The sequence below is a fragment of the Phoenix dactylifera genome, chromosome 10 (assembly GCF_051530095.1).
Source record: "Phoenix dactylifera cultivar Ajwa chromosome 10, Ajwa_hap1_PhDact_Kaust_v1.1, whole genome shotgun sequence".
Classification (NCBI taxonomy): domain Eukaryota; kingdom Viridiplantae; phylum Streptophyta; class Magnoliopsida; order Arecales; family Arecaceae; genus Phoenix; species Phoenix dactylifera.
In genome coordinates this window covers 6,309,585-6,317,084 of record NC_143199.1, presented here as the reverse complement: position 1 = coordinate 6,317,084, position 7,500 = coordinate 6,309,585, and positions in this window count along the sequence as shown.

Here is a 7,500-nt window from a genome sequence, read left to right as displayed (position 1 = left end):
CCTAGAGTCCTAATTGGATTAGGACTGGGAATCCTAGTTAGAGTAGGACTGGGATTCCTACTTGGAATAGGATTCCTACAATCCTAATTAGATTAGGAGTTTTGAATTAAAATTGGATTCCTACTTGGAGTAGGATTCCTAGAGTCCTAATCGGATTAGGACTTCGGATTCAAATTAGAGTCCTAATTGGATTAGAACTAAAATTAAATAAGTCCTAATTTGATTAGGGTTTCTTAAGTCCTAATTAATTATTAATCTAATGAATCAACATGACTCCTAATTGGATTAGGATTGAAGAGTTCAATTGAGTCATGGTTCACTCAAGTTTTAATTGGATTAGGACTAGTATAGATTGAACCCAATTGATTCATGATTTGGTTAAACCCTAATTGGATTAGGGCTAAACCACATTAGGGGCTCCCAATCCTCATTAGATGAGGATTAGGGCAACACAAGAAGGAGGGGCTCAAGCCCCTCCTCCTTTGCTTCATTGGTGCGGCAACACAAGAGGGGCCGGCGCCCCTCTTGGAAAAAAGTCTAGGGCTCCTAACTTGTAGGAGCCCTAGATGCTTTATAAGGAGGTGAAAGGGGGCTGACGCCCTAATGCATGTGATGCTCTCCTCCTTGCAGCCATGGCCTCCCTCTCCCCTCTCCTTGATTCAGCCGCAAGCAAGAGCAAAAGAAGAAGAAGGGTGGCGGCCTCCTCCTCCTCTCTTCCTCCTTCCAACGCAGGGAGAATAAAAGAAGGCTGCAGGCTTCGTTCCGCTTCTCTCTATCCCTCCTTCTTCTTCCTCCTCTCAAGCACAATCAAGGGTTGATTGAAAGAGAGGAAATCAGCCATCCAAAGTTGTCTCTGCAAGGGAGCTGCACCCCGGGGAGACAAGGAAGCTTTGATCGGTTTCTGCTTCGTGTGGATACCCGTAGAGGCCGGGCACTTGAACGGCTTCAAGCGAACCTTCATCCTAAACCACGAACTTCAGTTTGCGGTGATCATCTACCCACACAAGGTGAAGATCTGATCTTCTAAAGATTTTAAAAGTTTTTAATCCTTATCTATCTACGAACGGTTTTTGAACAACGTTCATGCGATGAACGGTTGATCCCGCGCATGCCTCTTCCGCTGCATCTGAATTTTTTGAATTTCAGCGGCATGGGCGGGGCTTTCTAACAGTGGTATCAGAGCCTAGGCATCGTAGATTAAGGTAAGGATTAATTATTAATAGGCTTATTAGATCTGAAAATTGAAAGATTATGCATGCTGAAAATTTTCTGCATGCAGATTTTTTCTAGGGTGCTGATTTTTGCATGCTGATTTTTATGTGATAAGATGATGATTCTAATTGCATTATTAATGAGATTACAAAGTTTAGAATCATGATTAGCATGATCAGCAACCTATGTCATGAGATAATCAGTTAGTTTTTAGATCTGAAAATTATAATTGCTGCATGTGGTGATGATCATAGGATTCAAACCCTTTTGGTATTAAATGTAAAGACTTGCGATGTGATCTGCAATGTCATGTAATTTTTCAGATGCTTGCATGCATCTTATTTGATGTTTTGAGAGGCCTGCGTGCCTCCTAAAAGAAGATGTAATTTATTATTATTTTTATTTTACATCTGGTTGTATTTCTGTGATGTGATGTACGTCAACGATCAAGTTGAAGACAAGGCATGAGATGAACAAGGGTCTAAGCGGTTGATGGCGATTGGATTAAGAGTTGGTCAAGGATCGAATCAAGGAGGCTTGGAACCAATTCAAGAGTTGAAGACCAATTGATCGATTGACGTGCATGTGCTTGTAATACGACCTAATTAGAATCCATGATCATCACCTATTTAAAGTTTAGCTTTATTTTGATGCTGCGATTATAACTGCCTGTGATGTGCCGTTTGCATGTGATGTGAATGAAAGCCGGGTAGATAGGTTTACATGTGATGTAACAAACCCAATTGAGACCTAAATTAAAACCTCCTCAATCAAGTCGAGAGTGAACCAACATGAGCAAGTCATATTAGATTAATTGATCTAATTGGTGTCTAGGAAAGCATGAAAGGTGGTTACTTAATTAGGACCTTACTCTCTGAGTAAGGGAAGCCTCCCACCTGCTTACCTGGCCAATTGTTCGATTACCTCTTATGAAAAGCTCAAGGTTGCAAACACTAAGACCTGATTAACCAATATTAAGTCAATAGGTCTTCCACTGTAGTAGAGCTGCTAAGGCCTTTCTGATGTTGATTTGTCTCGGCTGGATACAGTGGTCAAGTTGCATCGGGGGGCTGGACCTCTCTATAGACATGAGATGTTGTAGGATAAAGGTGGGGTTGGGCACCAATAACTGTTAGGTGAGGACCCAATGACGACTTTATTCCTACGGTTATACGGTGGGTCTGACTTAACTAAGAAATGGGACCAATAACTATTAGGTGAGGTTTTCATGGCTTAGAGACCAAGTTACACTGCAACATGCTTGAGAAGCATTGTACAAGAGTTGTACATTCATCAATCTATGTGTCACCAATAACTGTTAGGTGAGGTGGCATGTAAATCGGTGGGACCGCAGTATCCACTAGAAACCCTAGTCGTGTGGGATTTCCGTTTTCCTACCACGGGAGTGTGAGGAATTCGAGAAAATAGTGGGAGTTACATTTGTTCTAAAAGACCTTAGAACAGATTAGGATCAAGTACAAAAGTCTAACTAGAATCTTTACTCTCTGCAGATCATAATGTCAGCCTCAAACCCTTTGACTCATATCCTATAGAACAACCGTTTGACCAAACCCAATTATAAAGACTGGCTCCGCAAATTTCAAAATAGTTTTGAATTATGAGAAATTAGGGTATGTGCTAGACCATGAAATCCCCGTGTTACCAATCTATCCGATCACTGATCAGCGTAAGACGCATGCTAAGTGGACGAACAATGACAATAAAGTTAGGTGTTGCACAATGGCATCCATGTCCAATGAATTACAATGCTAGCATGAGAACATGAGACTGCCAGGGACATATTAAATCACCTGCAAGAGTTGTATGGTGATCAGAGTCACGCAGCTCGGTTTGAAGTATCCAAGAGGCTCTTCAAAGCCAAGATGCCCGATGGGCAGTCTGTCTATGATCATAGTTTGAGCATGATAAAGGACTTAGAGAAGCTTGAGAAGCTTGGCATGACCATGCACAAGGAATTGCAAACGGATTTGATCCCGCAATCCCTTCCAGCTTCATATGAATAGTTTATAGTAAACTACCATATGAACAAGGTTGTATGCACTAAAATAGAATTGTTAAATAAATTGGTAACTACCTTAGGGACCTTGAAGAAGTTCAAGGGGCATCGTTTTCGCTGTCAAGTTGGTTTCTACTTTCAAGAGAGAGTCTATTTGGAAGAAGAAGAAGCCTGCGAAGAAGCAGAAGACTAAGAAAACACCAAGTAAGGAAGTTCCAAAAAAAAGGCCAATTGCAAGGAAAAGTGTTTCCATTGCATCATGGACGGCAATTGGAAGAGGAACTGTCCTACATACATGGGAAGCATAAAGAACATGAAGGGTGACAGACCTTCAGAAGGTTTGTCAGATATGCTCACGATACTTAGGGACTGTTACCTATTGCTAGCAGAAATTTGATTTCTGTATTTTATTTAGCATAGAAAGATTTTTATTTATTTAAAAATTAAATTGATTCAACATGGTTTTATGATTGACAGTCTCTATCACATACATATGAATGTATCTGTGAATATATCTGAGCAAACAGTGAATACCATAGGATCTAATAGATCCAAAAATGAGATAAATCTAAAGTATTTATGGCACCTCAGGCTTGGCCATATAGGAGAAGAATAAACAAATTGGAGAAACATGAGCTTTTGGGCTCATTGACTTTCGAGTCATATTTGATTTGTGAATTCTGCCTTTAAGGAAAGATGGCCAAATTATCCTTTGTAGGACACAGGGAGGTCCACTGAAATACTTACCCTAGTACACACTGATGTGTGTGGCCCATTCGATGTGCAGGCTAGGGGTTGTAATTTTTACTTCATTTTACCGATGATTACTCACGGTATGGATATGTGTATGAGACACAAATATGAAACTTTTTGAAAGGTTCAAAAAGCTTAGATATGAAGTAGAAAAATAAGCACAAAAACTCATTAAGGTTCTTCGATCAGATCGAGGAAGTGAATACCTTAATGGAGAGTTCCGTGATTATCTCAAGGAGAATGGTATAGTTTCATAATGGACTCCTCCTGGTACACCTCAGCTCAATGGAGTGTCAGAGAGGAGGAATCGGACTCTATTGATATGGTCCAGTCCATGATGAGCTTCACTGATTTACCCTTATTTCTTTAGATAGATGCCTTATTTTTAGCTATTTACTTGTTGAATAGAGTTCCCTCTAAATCCGTTCCTACCACACCGTATGAAATATAGCATGGTAAGAAACCAAGTCTTGGTCATCTCAAGATTTGGGGATGTCCGGCCCACGTCAAGAGACTACAGGCGGACAAACTAGAGGCTAGGACCATAAGTGCTCATTTTATAGGATATCCTAAAGAGTCATTAGGATACAATTTTTACGTCTCAGAGGAGCACAATGTGTTTGTGAGCCGTCATGCCATCTTCTTGGAAAACCAGTTTATCCTTAATAGAGGCAGTGGGAGAAAAATTGAGCTTGAAGAGAAAGTCTCTGAAAAGCAACGAGTCATGGATCCTATCGAACCCATTAATACAGAGCCAGTACACGATGTCCCTCAACCACCTCGCAGATCAAGTAGGGTCTCCCATCCTCCCGATAGATACTTAGGTATACTAGAAGAGGATACCGAGGAAATGTTCCTAGTGGGAGATAGGGATCACATGCAGGATCCCAAAACCTACGACGAGGCGATATCTGATATCGATTCCGAGAAATGGTTGGAAGCTATGAAGTCAGAGTTAGACTCCATGCATTCCAACCAAGTCTGGACCTTAGTAGATCCACCAGAAGGTATTGTACCTATTGGATGCAAATGGATCTACAAAAGGAAGATAGGTTCGGATGGAGAGGTAGAGACCTTTTCACCTGTAGCCATGCTGAAATCCATCCGAACATTGCTTGCCATTGCAGCATTTCATGATTATGAAATCTGGCAGATGGATGTGAAAACAGCTTTCCTGAATGGATATCTTGATGAAGACATTTATATGGAACAGCCTTTGGGTTTCACTTCCAGTGATGGAGATCACAAGGTCTGCAAGCTGCAAAGGTCCATCTATGGACTAAAGCAAGCATCTCGGAGTTGGAACACTCGTTTCAATGACGCAATCAAAACGTTTGATTTCATCAAAAACGAAGAGGAACCGTGCGTTTACAAAAGGGTTAGTGGGAGCGCTGTCATATTTCTCGTACTGTACGTGGACGACATCCTCCTGATAGGGAATGATATTCCCATGCTAACCTCGGTCAAGGTCTGGTTGTCAAAAAGGTTCTCCATGAAAGACCTTGGGAAAGTATCCTATATTTTGGAAATAAAGGTCTATAGAGATAGATTTAAAAGGATGCTTGGCCTATCACAGAAGATGTACATAGAGGAAGTGCTGAAAAGGTTCAGCATGGAAAACTCTAAAAGGGGTCTCTTACCCCTAAGGCATGGAATTAATCTCTCCAAGAAGATGTGCCCCAACACATCTGAAGAGATTCAACGCATGAGCAAGATCCCCTATACATCAGCAATAGGGAGCCTCATGTATGCCATGCTATGTACATGACTTGGTATAGTACATGCTGTGAATGTCACGAGCATATGTCAATCAGATCCAGGCAAAAAGCACTGGATAGCTGTGAAGAACAGTCTTAAGTACTTGAGAAGAACTAAGGACATGTTCTTGGTCTTTGGGAGAAGATCAGAGTTGAAGGTAGAAGGATGCACACATATTGATGATAGAAAGTCTACATCAGAATATGTGCAATGGTGGTTCAGTAAATTGGAAGAGTTCCAAACAACCGATCATTATAGATTCTACCTTAGAAGCTGAATGTTAAGCCGTATCTAAGGGTGCAGTGGAAACCTTCTGGTTAAAAGTTCATTGCAGAGTTAGGTGTAATGTCATTAGATGCCATAACACTTTACTGCGATAACATTGGCACCATAGCACTAGCTATGGAGCCAAGGTCTCATCAGAAGTCCAAGCACATGAAGCGGCGCTTCCACCTCATACGCGACTATGTTGAGAAGAAATATGTAGAGGTGCAGAGAGTAGACTCCACGGATAACGTGGCAGACCCGTTCACTAAGCAGCTGAGTCAGCAGAAGACTGAAGCCCACCTTGAGAAGATGGGCCTAAGATATATGACCAATTGGCTTTAGTGCAAGTGGGAGATTGTTAGATGTATGCCCTAGAAGCCAATCTGGCTGACACATTGTTAATTCTAGGAACATAATTTTGTACTTGACTATTTATTATTGAATAAATAAAAGGCATCTTTTCATTCATATGATTTATGTGTCTATGAATCGTCTAAGAAATTAATAAGATGATGATGCATATTCTCAAGAGTTGAGAATTTGAGCCATGTATCATTGGTGATTAATTTCTAAATGCTCCTGATCAATGGATCATCACGAGGACGGTGATCGATCCGATCAGTGCACAGATCACTTTCCTTCTGGATGGACGAGACTTGAGTCCACAGTGTAGGGATACTGAAGTGATAGTGCAGGTGCTTGTTAGAGAACAAGGGTACTGAGCGTGACCAAGATAAGAAGTCACTTGGATGTCTATCCATTCGTCAGTGACTTGCTTGATGTTGCAGTAGTATGACTGGTCCTTTGACCTGCGGTGCTTCAGCCACTCACAGTGAGGTTATTGTAGTTTGACTACATGTATACATGGTCTCTAGTCATATGGGTCCTTGTAGTGTAGATTGGCTGCAGTAAGTTCACTGTAGGAGTAGGGTATGCACTCACATGGAATCTATCGACCTTGATAGAAGAGGAGTGATCCTATGTGATTTGTTAGACTGAGTTCTAAGACCTTGGCCAGGGCAGTAATATAAAGTGGAGAAAGAGTTTTCCACTAACGAACTCGAGTCGAATAAATCTTGACATATGACAGACGAAGGGGTTTGACGAGTTATCCATGACCTCCGTCCTGTAGGGATCCACGATAGTAGGACTGTATCACATGATAACTGCACCTAGAGGTTCATCATTCTATTCTACTGGGTAGCCACTACATGCTGCTAGGTGTCACTAGTGGATGGTGGGACTCACAGGGATTATCTCGATGATCGATAAACCCTAATGAGTAGAGTTGGAATCATTCCAATCCATTGAAAGGAGTTTTCAGTGATATTGTGATAGAGATCATAATATATCTCACTACCAGTCAGAGTAGAACCTATGGGGTCACACACACTAGAAGTATTGACCGATCCGATGGTTGAATCATGATTAGGAATCACAAGTAATCAATTAGATTGATATTCAGTTGAAGAAGAAACAAAGGGAATTAATTA